Here is a 16,110-nt window from a genome sequence, read left to right on the forward strand (position 1 = left end):
GTCCAGAAGGAAATTAGGAAGGATTTCATCATGAATGGACAAAGAAACTTAGAATGATGGGGAGATGTCTTCACAATTTTCAATCATTGGGCTGAGAATAACAGCTGGTTCATCGTGAAGATTTACATAGTTAGTGGAGGCTTGGATCAGTTTAGGCTCAAGATCCTCAAGGATAGATGCTTTGAAGGACACATTCTTCACTAGTTCAATCAGAGGCATAGGTATTCTTGGCTTCTGAATTTCTGATTGAAAACTAAAAGAAGAAGGGGACTTGTCAAGGCCTCTTACCTCTATGGTTGGAGGTTTGAGGATGATAAGATCAATTGCTAGTTTCTTCTGCTTATTAGCTTGCTATTTTGCAGGGATAGTAACTTTATGAATAGGAGTCTCCTTATCATTATTCATTTTTTACCTCAGATTATATTTGTGTTGGTCTTCAATTTGTAGAACAGCTGCACCCTTCCACTCTTGGCTACTCTGGTCATTGAATAATGACTTCTCATATGCAACTAAGGTAAAAAATGGGGCACTACCTTTGTCTTCCATACAATGGAGCTCATCATCTTCTTTGAACTGCTCTTCTTCCATGATTACATTTAGAAAAGGGACCTTCACCCTTTGGTATTCATTATCATCTTTGTTTCTTTGTAGGATCTACAAGTGGTCATTTGCCCTTCTATATGGATTTAGATTTGGTGGAGCAAAGGTATTAGGAACCCTTCCTTACCTAGAATGTTGCTCAACCTTTCATTTGGAAACTTTAGAGGCTAATGAGTCTATCATATTGTCCATTTTATTTATATTGGGATATAAAGATGATGAAGGCTCACCCCTCTGTCTCCTTCTATCAGCATTACCTTTGAGCTTTTCTACAGCCATGATGTTTGATTCTACTTCCAGGGCTGCATCCTTCATGTCAGCCAAAGTAGCACATCGCCTCTCTCTCAATAGTAGGCAGACATAAGAATCAAAAGCACTGACGTAGGTGAGTTTAGTAGAGGTAGAAGTGGGTTTTACTTCAGCTGGTATCTTACATTACATATGGTTAAACCTCTTATTAAAATCAAATAGAAACTAACCATTTTCCCTATGTAAGTTCCCAAACTCAGTGTAGTAGTAGAGGAGATCCTTCTTATCTCCGCAATTCATTAGGAATGCATCACCTAATGCTTCAATATCTACCATAGATCTTGGGGTTAGTTCTCTAAACCATTTTCTGTCCTCTCCATCTAGGCTTTCGACAAAGACTCTCATCCACACATCATCTTCACTATTGTCCAAATTATCAGCATAGCTATAGAATGACTCAATATGTTCTTCAACAGTAACACCTTCAATCCCAGTGAACTTAGGCCTATATATCTGATATTCTCTAGTAGGCATGGCATTCAAATCAGTGGGTAGTATTAGATGTCCATACCTAGGAGCTATGGTTCTTTCCGTTTTGGTAGGTGCTTGTTGACCTGCCATAGCTATGGTGGCTAAAAGAGTACTGGCAATCTGAATGATAGAGCACTGCGAAGTGACTGATAAGACTAAAGGAGTATGATGGATAGGAGGTGAGGTTTCCTTTGTGCATACAACAAAAGGAGAACCTAAAGAATAAGGAGCTTTATGAATCTCTGTGAGTTTTTCTTCACTACTAGTATTAGATGCTATACTATCAACATGTATTTGTTCTATTACAAACCTTTCTTGAAGAGATATAGAAGATTTCTTAGGTTTACTTGAACATGATGATCCTTTCTGCAATACCTTTGTCTCTTTGATATTTTTTCAGGGTCAGGTGCTAGGTCAGCTTGTACCTTCTGAGGATTTCTTTGAGTATGCCTCACAAACTGAGCCAAGAGGTTCGACCTCTAATAGAGTTGCTAGATAGATGATTACAACCAAAAAAGTGCCCAGACTTTGTCTATCATCAAAGCTAGATCTATGTCATTTCCCAGGGAAGTTGAGCTTCAGTCTCCTCTCCTCGACAACGACACCAATTATGTTATCACTCTAGCAAACTCTCCCAGGTTGTAGCTCAGAGATGCCTAGTAACATATAATCTTCAATATTGTTCTTAGAACTATTGGAATGGATGATGGTTTGGATAAAGTCATATAACCATTTCAGCTCTATTCTCACTCAAGACATGCATGAACACTCTCACCAATACAAGGATTTGGACAACTAATGCTCAATAATTTATAGATTCAATGGATATATGGAGAATAATGACTGTACCAACAGATTGCATACATAAACACATATTAATGGCCAGCTATAGTAAGTAAATGAGACTTGCAAGTCTAATTTATCAATGCAAAGATAAGATGACAGTTATTTGGCATTAGACAGATTAGAAAACCTGAGTAACCTATTCAAGTGCAAGCATAGAACAACAAAGAGAATGGACATTGAACATATAATAGAAAAAGAAGCTTATAGTTCTAGAATAAAGATGAGAAGCTTGAAGGAAAAGAGGAGGAACAATCTCCAGAAGTTGAACCCCTCTTACATTAAGTTTTCAGTTATTTATAGCTCTTTACAATGATGTTGAGCTCTCTAGAAGGCTCAAAGTCTTAATCTATCAACTCTGTCCCTCAATTGTTTGATTCCCTAAAGGCAAGCATGGCTTGGAGGTTTTCTCCTTCTGACAGAGGAATAACCACGTTTAGGTAATTTGATGCATTGTCTGGGAGCTCTCTCGTGCTAGAGATGCCCCATCATGTTTGTTTTGATGAGTTGCACTAGGCCAGGGATGTGCTATGCTGCTCCATGATATTTTTGTTTCGGGCTAGCTGCGTTGTCTACTCCATAACTACTTTATTGGTTTCAGATGAGCTGCACATGTTGTGGCCCTTTCAATTATTAGCAATGCATGTTTTCTGTAAGTACATAACAACGCTGCCATATTGTTTCTATTTTAAACAAAAAACACAAGAACATTGAGAAATCCCGCCCCTCTGTGTGCTTTTCAAACTTCAAAAGTCCCAAAAAATGGGATATATATCTATCGGGTCCACCCTTGTCGCCATCACAAGTCGCAAAAAAGCCTTCTCCATTGTATTTTCCTTGTATTATGAAATACACGAAGAACACTGAAGAATGCATGAAAATGGGCTTTGGCGGACTTGAAGATATATATATTTGTATTTCGAAACCCAGTGGGTCCGTCCTTGTCACCATAGCAAGTCGCATTTGGCTCATTCCCTTTGTATTTCGTTAAACACAAAAATACATGAAAATCATTGAAAATGGCTTTTGTGGATTTCAAATTTTATGTATTTCCCTTTCGCAATCGTTACTGCCCTGTTTCCCGTTGTATTTCGTTATATAACAAAATACGTTAAAATGCATTAAAAATGGCTTTGGCACAGACATAAAATCTTATGAAAAATCATTTATAATGTCGTCGAGTCTAGCTCATCGAGTCGCATGCATATATATGTAAAGGCCCCACCCCTTAAGGTTTTCGTCAATAGCGATCTAGCGATGTAATGTGGGCGATCGATCTATGCATGCGATCAATGGTCCATGTTTAATCATCCATCGCAATCGCTCATTCCCCCTATTCTGTGCCAATAACTGCCGACTCTCCTCCATCAATTTCAACACGCCAATATGATCATCGATGATCGCTAATTTGCAATGTCTAGCACCAATTACCACTGCCCGCCTGTGCTAATCAGATCCGCTGATGTGATCTACCCCTTAGATGTAGGCCATTGCTCAACCAAATCTAACGAATGTTGTGCCTTCTCAGTTTTAAGCCTGTAATAATGGTTTTTTGACTATTTTAATGCATTTTTTCCTCTCGATAGTGCATTTCTACCCTTCCAAGGGCTATCCTCCCTTGGTTGTTTCGATCTTTGGACAATCTTAAGAACTTTTGAAGACTTAGGGAGTGCTTTGGAGCATATTTGGATCCATTTGCATGATTTTAAGCAATCTTTGGAGACTTTGGGAGTGTTTTGGATCCATTTTTGGGCCAGACGCAAACAAAGCTAACAAGTTATCAAACCCTTGTGCATACTGGCCATGCTTCTATCAAATATTTTATGAACTCGCGTAACATGAATGATATAATTATTAGATGGCTACTTTTATTATAGCAGGTTGATTTAGCTATCATTGATAAGCCAGGTAGGAAAATTGTAGTTGTAGATTTTTTGTCTAGAAACTCTTTGCCTGCATGTGAGGAAGGGATGGTTGATGATTAGCTTCTAGATGAGAATTTATTTTCTTTTACATTTCTCTCTCTATATTTTTCTCACATTGGAAACTACCTAGTTATTGCATAATCACTACCAAATATCCCATCAAGGGAAAATAAAAGAATTGTAAGGAACAACATCCCATTCAATTAGATTGGGGGAAATTGTAGGTTTTAACCCTGTATAAAAATTACCTGCATACGAATTCTAAAACACAGAAAATAAACAATTTCAAGAGAATAACACATAAAACACATATACATAGAGATTTTCCCCTAGATCCCAAAACTGGGACTACCAGCTTGATTTTTCATTATGTTCCTTTCAATGTTATAATACATATTTATACATGCTGAAGCATACAATACCATGGACTGAAAACCATCGCGTCCAATACCATGGATTGAAAAACATCACGTCCAAAAACATGTGCGAACATCATGCACAAAACCATAGGTGGGTCTGCCCATCCTAACATAGGGTCCAAAACCAAAATTTTCTGGGGCATTGCCCTGGACCCCATAAAGTGGGGTTACGGGTATGCCTCAAACCCCCTGTGACACCCCCCCTCCCCTGGCTACACAATTGCTGCAACGAAGGGGGGCTCCGTCCCCCCTCTAAGCCCCTGGTTAACTATGTGGGCTAGTCATGGAAAGAATATAACACAACCCAATATTCTACCACTTGTTGTTTTCTTTCCATAGGAGGCCACAAGAGAGCTTATTCATTTTTCCAGCCCTGAAATGCCCATTGTCTCTCTACACCAAGAGAACTAATCAGAGCTCATAGATTGTGTCAATGCATCTGCAGTATTCTTTAAAGCATCCAACATTACTAGCAACACCTTTTTGTCTTCTATCATATCCCTCAGAAAGTGATACTGAACATCAATGTGCTTTGTCTTTGAATGATATGCGAGGTTCTTTGCCAAGAATATTGAAGTTTGGCTATCACAGTCTATCCTTATAGCTCCCTGTACTAACCCCATACTTGAACACAATCTCTGCAACCAAGCTACTTCCTTGCTTGCATGAGTGGCTACCATGTATTCTACCTCTATAGTTGATAGTTCCAATATAGATTGTTTCTTACTCATCTAACTAACTACACCTCCAAATAGGTTAAAGACATACCCACTTGTAGATCTTCTCTAATCCAGATCTCCAACCCAGTCTACATCAAAGAAGCCACGAATATCCAACATTCTGTCCAATACTAGTCTTCCTTGGTAGCACAAACCATAATCAATAGTGCTGAAGAAATACCTGAAACCCCGCTTCACTGTTGTCCAATGCTCCTTCCATGGTTTTGACATAAACTTGCTCTATACTCCCACTGCATGTGCAATGTCTGGTCTAGTATAGACCATTGCATACATCAGGCTACTGATTGCACTTGCATATGGAACATGGGACATGTCTTCTTCCTCTTCTTGTGTCTTGGGACACTGTTCAGTAGATAACCTCACACCTACATGAATAGGAACCTTCACCAGTTTACTATCCTGCATATTAAACCTCTACAATATTGTCTCGACATACTTCCTCTGGTTTAACCAGAGCTTCCTCTTTTTCTGATCTCTTTTAATTTCCAATCTCTTTTAATTTCCATGCCCAAAATATAGCTTGTAGCACCAAGATCTTTCATGTCAAATTTGGAGGACACTTGGGTCTTCAAATCCTGGATAATTTCTTTGTCATTTCCAACCAACAACATATTATCCACATTCAAGACCAGATAAATAACACAGTCACCAAGTAATTTAAAATACACACAGTGATCTGCTTTACTTCTAGTGAAGCCAAGTCCCCGTATAAGAGTATCAAATTTCTGATACCACATCCTTTGTGACGTTTTTAACCGATACAGAGAATTTTTTAACTTACATACCAGTTCTTTCTTACCCTTCACCGCAAATCCTTGAGGTTGCTTCATGGAGATCTCCTCTTCCAGATCCCCATGACGAAATGTTGTCTTCACATCCATTTGTTCTACCTCAAAATCAAAAGCATCAGCAATAGATAAAATTAATCTAATAGAAGTTACATTGGCAATAGGAGAAAAAAATATCACCAAAATCGATTCCTGGCACCTAGGAATAACCTTTTGCTACCAACCAGGCTTTGTATTTCTCCACCTTTCCTTCTACATTTGTCTTCTTCTTGAACACCCATTTGCTTCAATGGGTTTCCTTCTAGCCGAAAACTCCACCAGATCCTAAGCCTCATTTTTGTAAAAATATGCCATTTAGTCAACCATGGCCTCTTTCCAGAGTTTTCCATCCTCTAAATCCACTGCTTCCTTCACAGTTCTGGGATCATCATCAGTAACAGAAAAAGAAAATTTTGAACAGAAATCAAATGGACTATACCTTTCTGGCTGCCTTCTTTCTTAAACTGATCTTCTCACAGCTGGATTTTGTGGTTCTTCATCTTCTGATTCCTCTTTTGCTGTAGAGTCTAATTCTTCCTCCTTTAGCTCAAACTCTATCTTCACAGGTTCCTTTGGTTGGAATTCATGTTTAATAACATCTTTCACCTCTCTGAACACCACATCTCGACTGTACACAAGCTTCCTTGTTACTAGGTTCCAAAGCTTATAACCCTTTAAACCATCCTTATACCCAATAAAGATGCACTTTTCAGATTTACGATCAAACTTGTTCATTTCCCCTTTGGAACATGTACATATGCATCACATCCAAATACCCTTAGATGTGAAAGAGAGGGTTTCTTATCAGTCCATACCTCTTGTGGAGTCTTATCCTCCAACACTGATGAAGGTGACCTCTTGACCAAGTAACATGCACTATCCACCACCTCTACCCATAATTCCTGTCCTAACCCAGCACCACTGAGCATGCTTCTTGCACTTTCCATTAATTTCTTGTTCATTCTTTCTGCAACTCCATTTTGCTGAGGTGTATATGGAGTAGTATTTTGCCATGATATACCACACTTCTTACAAAATTCTTCAAATACCTTGCTACAAAACGTTCCACCATTATCTATAAATCATACATAGTACATAGACTTACTGAGTGATGGCACCTTCACAGGTCCAAACACATCACTATGCACAAGCTCTAATATCTGTTTTTCCCTTTTACTACAAGAGGGGAGACTCACCTGATTCTTCTTCCCATATACACAATTTTCATAGAAATCAAAATCCAAAGAGCTATTACTCATACCTTCTACCATACCTTTACCATGAAGTTTTTGAAGGCCCTTCTCTCCAAAATGTCTAAGCCTTTGATGCCACAGCATTGTCTTCTCTCCAGAGTCCACTAGATTTTCTGCTCAACTTTCAGGAGCCACAGAATTGTTGCACCCATGAACAACCATGCTACATTACAGCTTGTACAGAGTTCCAATCCGAACTCCCCACATCAATATCAGTGCTCCCCGAACAATCTTGCAGGTATCCTTCTCGAACATTGTTTTTACACCTGCATCATCCAACTTGCTAATAGAAATCGAATTTCTAGCTATTGCAGGAATATGCAGAACACTCAGAAATGTTCTAAACCTTCCACCTTGCAGCTTCAACTCTACTTTTCCACAACAAATGATTCTAGCCTTCCTGCCATCCCCCAAGAAGACATCACCACCATCATATTTCTCATACTTGTGAAACCACTCTTTATGGGGAGTGAAGTGTAAGGATGCACCTGAGTCAATCAACCATGCCTCATGATCTACATGTGTACTTGAAGAAGCCAATTAGACATCCCCACCTTCATCTGAGGTGGTTTTCACCTCTGTAGAAGTAGTATCATCATATCCCTTTCCTTTATCAGGAGCTTTAGATTTATAGTCCCTACTACCTTCCTTTTCGCATTTCCAGCACACCACCTTTACTTGTTTTCCTTGAGATGTAGATCTCCCTCTAGATTTAGATCTCCCTCTCGATGACTTATTTTTGTATCTGTTCTAGGATCATCCTCATATAGACAAGGCATCACCATTCTTGCTCTCGATATTTTTCCGTCTCATCTTATCCATCAGCAAGGCTGAGACTATTTCATGAAACTGCAAGGCAATTGCATTGCTACCTATTGCAATAACCAGACTATCCCACAAATCTGGTAGAGAACACAACAGACTGATACACTTATACTCATAAATTTTTTTAATATCAACAGATACTAACTGACTTACCATAGTATTAAATTCATTCAGATTCTCTATCACCGAGTCTCCATCTTTCATCCTCAGGTTATACAGCTTTTTCCGTAGGAACAGTTTATTCACCATAGACTTACATTGGTACAAAGTCGCTAAATTGTCCCACAAAGCCTTTGTCTTAGCTTTCCCTACTACATTTAGCAATACTGAATCTGAGACACACAATCGTATTGTGTGCTTTGCCTTCCGATCCAACTTCTTCCATTCTTCATCAGACACTCTTATTGGTTTAGTACCCAGATCTACCATGATCCACTGATCTTTATCCACCAACAGATCCTTCATCTTGAGTTTCCACAACTCAAAACTTGACCATTAAATTTCTCGATCTCTATCCTCCCACTACTCGCCATCTTCTTTCACAACCAGAATCAATCTCACAAATCTCGCACTGAACATGATCTAGCACAGGCCTGAGAAAAACCCCTCAGCAACAAAGGCATCCCCTTGAAGCCAAACCCGTTCTGATACCAAATGTAGGTTTTAACCCCGTACAGAAATTACTTTCATATGAATTCTAAATCATAGAAAATAAACAACTTCGAGAGCATAACCCAAAAAACACATATACACAGAGATTTTCCCCTAGATCCCAAAACTAGGACTACCAACTTGATTTTTTATTATGTTTCTTTCAATGTTATAATACATATTTACACATGCTAAAGCATCCAATACCATGGACCAAAAACCATCGCGTCCAATACCATGGACCGAAAACCATCGTCTCTAAAAACATGTGCAAAAATCATGCACAAAACTATAGGTGTGTCTGCCCGTCCTAACATAGGGTCCAGAACCAAAATTTTCTAGTGCGCTGCCCTAAACCCCATAAGGTTGGGTTACGGGTATGCCTCAAACTCCCTGTGACTGTGCCCCCCCCCCCCAACTACATAATCGGTGCAATGAAGGGGGGATCTACCCCCCCCCTAACCACCCGATTAATTGCATGGGCCAGTCGTGGAGAGAATATAACACAACCCAACAACAATCACTTAAACATAGGTCCAGATAAAATTTTGAGGAGATGTGTCAGGGAGGAGAAAGTATTTGAAATCCTTCTAGTTTGTCACGATGGGCTTTGTTGAGGCCACCTTGATGCCAAGAGGACAACCTTCAAGGTATTGCAAGTTGGCTAGTACTAGCCTACTCTCCACCAAAATTCAATAATATACACCAGTCGATGTGATCAATGATAGAGAATGAGGAAAAATACTCCCAAGGATGAAATTCGCTTGCAAGCTTAGGTTGCTCTAGAGACATTTGAGAAGTGGGGCATGGATTTCATTGGCCCCATTAATCCATCATCAGGGCCGAAAACATATTGAATTGTATGCACTAACTATTTGACAAAGTGGGATGAGACCAAGGTTGTCAAGGTAGCAACAGATGATAAAGTGGTTGGGTTCTTCAGGGAGAATGTAATCTACAAGTTTGGGTACGCTAAATAATTGGTCACCTATTAGGGAGCTCAATTCACATCATACCTAATTGAGTATTTTTTGAGGTAGCATAATATCAAATGTAAGAATTCAACTACCTATCATCCTCAGTTGAATGGACAAGTAGAGGTAACTAACAGATCAATGGAAGGAATCCTCACCAAGGTTGTGAGTAGCAGCAGAAATGATTGGGCTGACATACTTCTGGAGGCCACTTCGGTCTATAATATAACCTCGAAGACAACCAATGGCTTCACCCCCTATAACTTGCTCTACGGAAAGAAGGCTTTGCTCTCCATTGAGTTTGAATACAATATTTTGAGAATTACAGTGTAGTTGAATTTGGATTTTATAAAGGCACAACAAAACAAGATGATTTAGTTCAATTCATTGGATGAATTCAAGATGTAGGCCCTCCTACACACTAAAGTTATTCAAGTATAGAGGAAGTTTTGGCATGACAAGAGCATCAAGTTAACGATTTTTCAAGAAGGCGATTGGGCTCTACTATATGGTTTTCAGTTCAAGGACTTAAAAGGATAATTTATGGCCATGTGACTTGGCCCATATCAGATAGAAAAGTGCCATGACAAAGGGACTATTCAAGTCATGATCGTTGATGATGAATGTATCCCCTTTCTTGCCAATGGATATAGATGAAAAACCTATAAAATACCTCCGTCAAGGGAAGAGTTCATCAGTAACATCAGTAAGGAAGTAAATGTGATTGCAAGCATATTACATTCCAAATCATCCAATTCCTCAATACTATTTTTATTTTTTCAAAAAAGAAAGAAAAAAGAAAATACAATAAGGAACCTAGGCGAAAACCTCTAAGAGGCATTTCACGGCAACTATTTGGTCGAAAAGCTCCTTGAGGTATCCCACGAGTGAAAAAGGATAAAGAAAAAGATCCCATGGGTGAAAACATCCTTTGAGGCGCATAGGGTGGGAAAACAAACTAAAAACCTCCTTTGGGGAAACCCTTGTGTCTTTCCAAAAAAGAAAAGAGAAGAGAAAAACCCAAAAATGGCATTGTGGGGACCTCAAACTTGCCCACTAATAAATTCTTTGGTTTTACAGGTTTTTTAAGGCAATAAAGGACTCAGATTTATAGCGATAGGAAACTACAGGGTTTCCTATAACAACTACAAGATCTCTTATAGCAGCTTGTGTCATCACTGAAACCAGTCCAAGCTTGCATCCTCCTTCACAACTAGAGAAAAAAGGAGCTCCAACATCTTTGAAGACCTTATTTATCCTCACCATATCACTGCAACAACAATAACAGTAGGGATACACCAAGCACCTATACACATGAAACAACAACTAGATAGCTACGAAAGTAGGAGGATATCAACAAAAGATGACCAAATAGGAAGACATACTTGAGAAAGATGCACAAAAAGCCATCCTCCAACATGTATCGACTAGAAAAGGTAAGTATAGATATGCCACCTCATCCAACTCTTCCCAAACTAACAGTATGATGAAAATGTATGAATGTTGAAAGAGTTCTATTTTTATAAGTTGGAGGTGGCCAGCTAACTTGGCCAACCCCTGTTTCAGATAAAAAGGTGAACTCCCAATTGAGATTCCATGTTGGAGTGTCAAATAAATGAGAAGTAGTCAAGAAGGTGGTCGATTAAATTATGTGAGAGTGGGTGATGATTATGATGGAGAGTGCATGATCACCAATAGTCCTAATGAGGAAATTCGTACCACTACTAGCCAACCCAACACCCCATAAATCAACCAAAAGTAGCACAAATTCCAAACTTTCATGCACCGATTGTTCATTTGGTGATTAGAGACATTAAGACCACCTTGGAAATCCATTGGAGAATAAAACCCTTTTTTGGCCACCCCATAAGAAATATAGCTACAAGAAGCTACAGGAAACTCATAAAGCTATAGGAAGCAGTAGAATTCCAAAAGAAATCTGCAAGGGGATGCCTAGGGTTAAATTGTTCAACAATTCTCATCATCCCGAGCATCATAGTAAAAATTAAGTGCCCCATCTCTCTTGTGTTCATAGTTTGAGAATAAAAAAAAAGGAAAGAAGAAAAGACTCTATTTTCTCCTAGCAATTATAGTGGACTTGAGATTTAGACTTAACTTGTTGAATTTAAGATATTTGGGTGATTTAGAATACGATATAAATTGCAGTCATCTCCCAAAATACTTTAAACTCTCAGCCACCTTGAACTCATATTGAAGCTAGCTTACAAGACTTCCTGCATTTAGCTAACCAAAGAAGAGAAATGGGAGGGGTATTCAATAGAAGAGAACCCAAATATACATCCAGGATTCACCTACATCCCCCTGTGGTAGATATCTTTAGGAGGCATCACTAGTTGGACTTATTTTAGTCTCCCAGGGGGTACGATGATTATATAGCCCATGCATTTTCCATGGAAATCAACCCTTAGGAAAGAAGAAGTAATACTACTATAGTGAGAGGGTTTGCAATTACAATCAATCCTGAGGTGATTAGCGAAGTAACCACACTTCTTCAAGGGGTGCAATGGAGAAGTGAGGACAAGGTTAGCATCACCTTTGCTAAGAAAAATTATTCCTATTTGATGAAGAGCCAATTAAGGACAAAAATGGCATCAAGAGAGAGAGCCTTCCATATCCTTGGGATGAGGTGAGCTACCACATCCTCAAATACATTTCCTATCAAGGGAGGTTCAGTGTAGTCTATGTCTACCAATTCACACTCCTCCATGATTTAATATTTCAATAAGATTGACCCATAAACCAAAGGCTTAGTGTGGCTTATTTCCTATTCCATTCAATGATGAGCATGATCCAAAAGTTACAAGAAGGGAAACACCAGTAAATTTTGGCACATCATGGAGTCACTAAACTAATAGTAGAGGATGCCTTGAGCCAATTGAAAATTCCTATTCTCTGGTCCACATTTAGTGACATGGATAGAGAGGCTATCCTAGAAATCCAAGCCCTTGAACATGGTGGGACCCTAACCTATAGTGATGAAGAGGAAGGAAGAGAAAAGGATGAAGAAGAAAAAGAAAAAGAATAAGAGGTAGGAAGAGATAAAGAAGAGGAAGAAGGAGAAGAAGATAAGGAAGAAAAGGAAGAAGAGAAAGAAGAAGAGGAGGAGGAGAAGGTAGAGATCAATCTTGAGGAACATACAAGAGAAGGAGAGAAATCTCCAATTTTGTTTCTTAAGCACACTAAAAAGTAGGCAACTTCTTCCTTGGCTTCCTTAAGAACACCCATCAATTCCAAGTGAAAAGGAGAGAGGAATACTCCCGTCTATGTTAAAACATGAAGAAACAACATGATCAAGCAAGGGAAGCCACAAGCAAATACTCGAACTCCCATCCTAATTGAAGAGTCACCAAGAAAGTAGAAAGATCTATGTTCATTGGGAATGAAGAGTGAGGAAGGCACATCAGAAAAAGAAATGCCAAAGGCTCTCATCACCTATGTTAGGAGGCTTGTCACTAGGTCATCATAGGAAAATAGAAAATGACACATGTGACCCTCTTATAGGAAGTAAAAAATCCTGTTACGGGATCCTCAAAGAGTGCTAGAGGAAACATTGTCAATGCTACATGAAACACAAAAAAACTACAGGAAGGACAACAAGGAAAGAGAGAAGGTAGGGGAGCAACACCACAGGTGCACAAGGGGGAAGCTTCACCAAAATCATTTAAGGGATATTTTCGAAAGTTACAGGACTCTAGCCCACAACGAAATATGAGTTCTTACTACAAGTTCAATAAGGGAGGTAGAGTAATACCACAAAAATTTGCAATCCCTCTCTTCTTTGATCTTCAAAAATAAAGGGAAGGAACACATCATTGGATGCAGATTTCCAAGTCAAGGAAAGTAGAATATGTGGGCCATGTGGAAGAAAATCCCCTAGAGATGGGAAGGGAGTTCAGTGAGTTGAGAGACAGAGAACACATCAAGAGATCTAAATTATAGGCAGAAAACACATTGTTGAGGAGGGAGTTGCAGGAAAAGGGGAGCCAATTGGCCACCATGGAAAGCCTCTCCTTGGAGGAAATTCAGTGGAGGATGAAATCCAAATCATATGCACTATACCTCAAGGATCAATGGCTACAGTTTCAAAAGAAGACATTAGGACAACAATTGACTATGCCATTCCAAGACTATAAACAATTCATAGAGCTATGTGACAAGACCACCATAGAAGAGAATGCCAAAATATATGAATTTTACCTATATAAATTTGCCTTCACAAATTTAAATGTGTGGGACCCCAATGAAAATTTTGGGGCCTTACAGCTGATGGTACATGGATCATGGATGTGTCATGAGAATGCCAAGGTTGAGGAAATAAGATAATAGTAGAAAAAGAGGAAAGGGATCCCCTCTACATCGTAGTAGAACAAATAAATTCATGGTTGTCACTAGTAACCACGACATCATTTCCAATGATTCCCAACTCATACCAAGATACATGGCTACAAAAGAACAACCCATCTTCCATTTTGAGGACACTTTAAGATTGTTGGGGATTGAAATCCAACAAGCATGCTAGAGGAGATGGAGAAACCTACCATACTATTTAAGGATCAAAGAGTACCATTCCCTCTAGAAGATGAGAAATGCATTGGAAAGGATGCTTCTGTGTAAGAATCCATCTAGAGACATGATGCAGGAGAATCTAGACCCAACCATAAAGGTGATAGTGTGATCACATTTTGTGATTAACAAGGAGTGGAGAAGAGAATTTATTATTAAGTTCTTAGTAGATATTAATTATGTAAGTAGTTAGTTTGTTGTTAAAAATCTGAGGAAATTAGAAATAAATGGCAAGTTGATCCTCCCTACGAGGAGATCAATATGAGTAGCTAAGTAATTAACTTAAATTAGGATTCTATTTCTTAAAAAAATAGAAAAATCCTTCATTTGTGGTAGGAGAAAGTTACTTAAGGATTGGTCTTCTTATTGAAATTGAGAGAGAGGGTGAGAGTGAAAGAGAAAAGGGAGTGCAATAATGTAATAGAGTAATCGAAGGTAGTAATGAAGGGACTCTGTTTTTCTTGTGTATTGCAATAGTGTAATAGAGTTAACAAAGGCATAAAATAAAGATACTTTGATCTCCTGTGTATTAATGTTTTTTGTTTTACTCATAATGAGAGTGTGGTGTTTTAGTTTTACATGAAGAGAGTCAATTCGGGATAGAGTTAGTTCAGCCTCCGTTGTACATCCTATGCCTCAGTTAACCAATGTTCAGAGATCCCATTCTGGCTTGATCAACTTGACACAACACTATACCCTCATTGCCTTGACCAACCATGCATTTCGTGATATGAATCCTATGGAAAACATGCAATTTTCATCAAGAACATGTATATTTGGCCTCTATAGCTATTCAGTAGGAAAACCAATCAAAAAAATCCAGAAGAAATTTGATTAAAAGGCACATCTGTGACTTGGCACTACACATCAGGGTCTGGAGCTACACTTGTGCCACAAAGTGCTACGCTTTGGCTCCTAGTTCTACATTTCGTTGTAAACTACCAAAACATCTTTTACATGATGTGTAATTTAAAAAAATATATATATATCCATCTAATATTTGTTTCTTGGATTGTCCTCTGGTAAACAAATTATAGTTATAATTTGCAAAGAATTTTGGGTGATCTTTCGTTTGGGAATTGAAAGTAGAAACAAAAAAGTTGATGCAGGTTTTTTATACGCTGAGACTACAACAAGACTAAATATGAATTGGATTGGTTTGAAACTCAGCCCAGCCTTGTTGTTGGGTCCATCAAACATTAGGAAGGAATAAGAGGAAAGAAATGAGTGGGAGGAGATAGAAAAATATGTAGGGTTTTATCCTCGAAAGGAAGCTTCATAAACAAAGGGCTGGGATGTCAGAGATTTCGCCAGAGCAATGAAGGGTATAGATATAGACTAAGTTTCTCAGAGGATGATAAATAGCATCAGTAGGGGGGTGACAATGAGGATCATCAATAGATAAACTATATGAGTCACAATGCCACTTTCTAGCTTATTAAAATTGAATTTTCTCACATTTATTTACATATTTTGCTATATTTTTCATAGTGAGAAGGGTAAAGGTGAGTTTCTATGTCATGTGGCATAATATGTATTAAATGTAGGAATTGGAGCAGTTTTGGGCTAATTTAGGTGGAGGAACTCAAGGTTGACAAGAAAGAGGTATTTTAGGAGATTGGTATCCCTCATTTACTCCTTAAATAATTCGAAGATTCCTCCACTATATCTCACGAGCTTATAGTTACT

This window comes from Pinus tabuliformis, chromosome 8, assembly GCF_031772625.1.
Source record: "Pinus tabuliformis cultivar Carrire ecotype Pingquan chromosome 8, CPIR1, whole genome shotgun sequence".
Classification (NCBI taxonomy): domain Eukaryota; kingdom Viridiplantae; phylum Streptophyta; class Pinopsida; order Pinales; family Pinaceae; genus Pinus; species Pinus tabuliformis.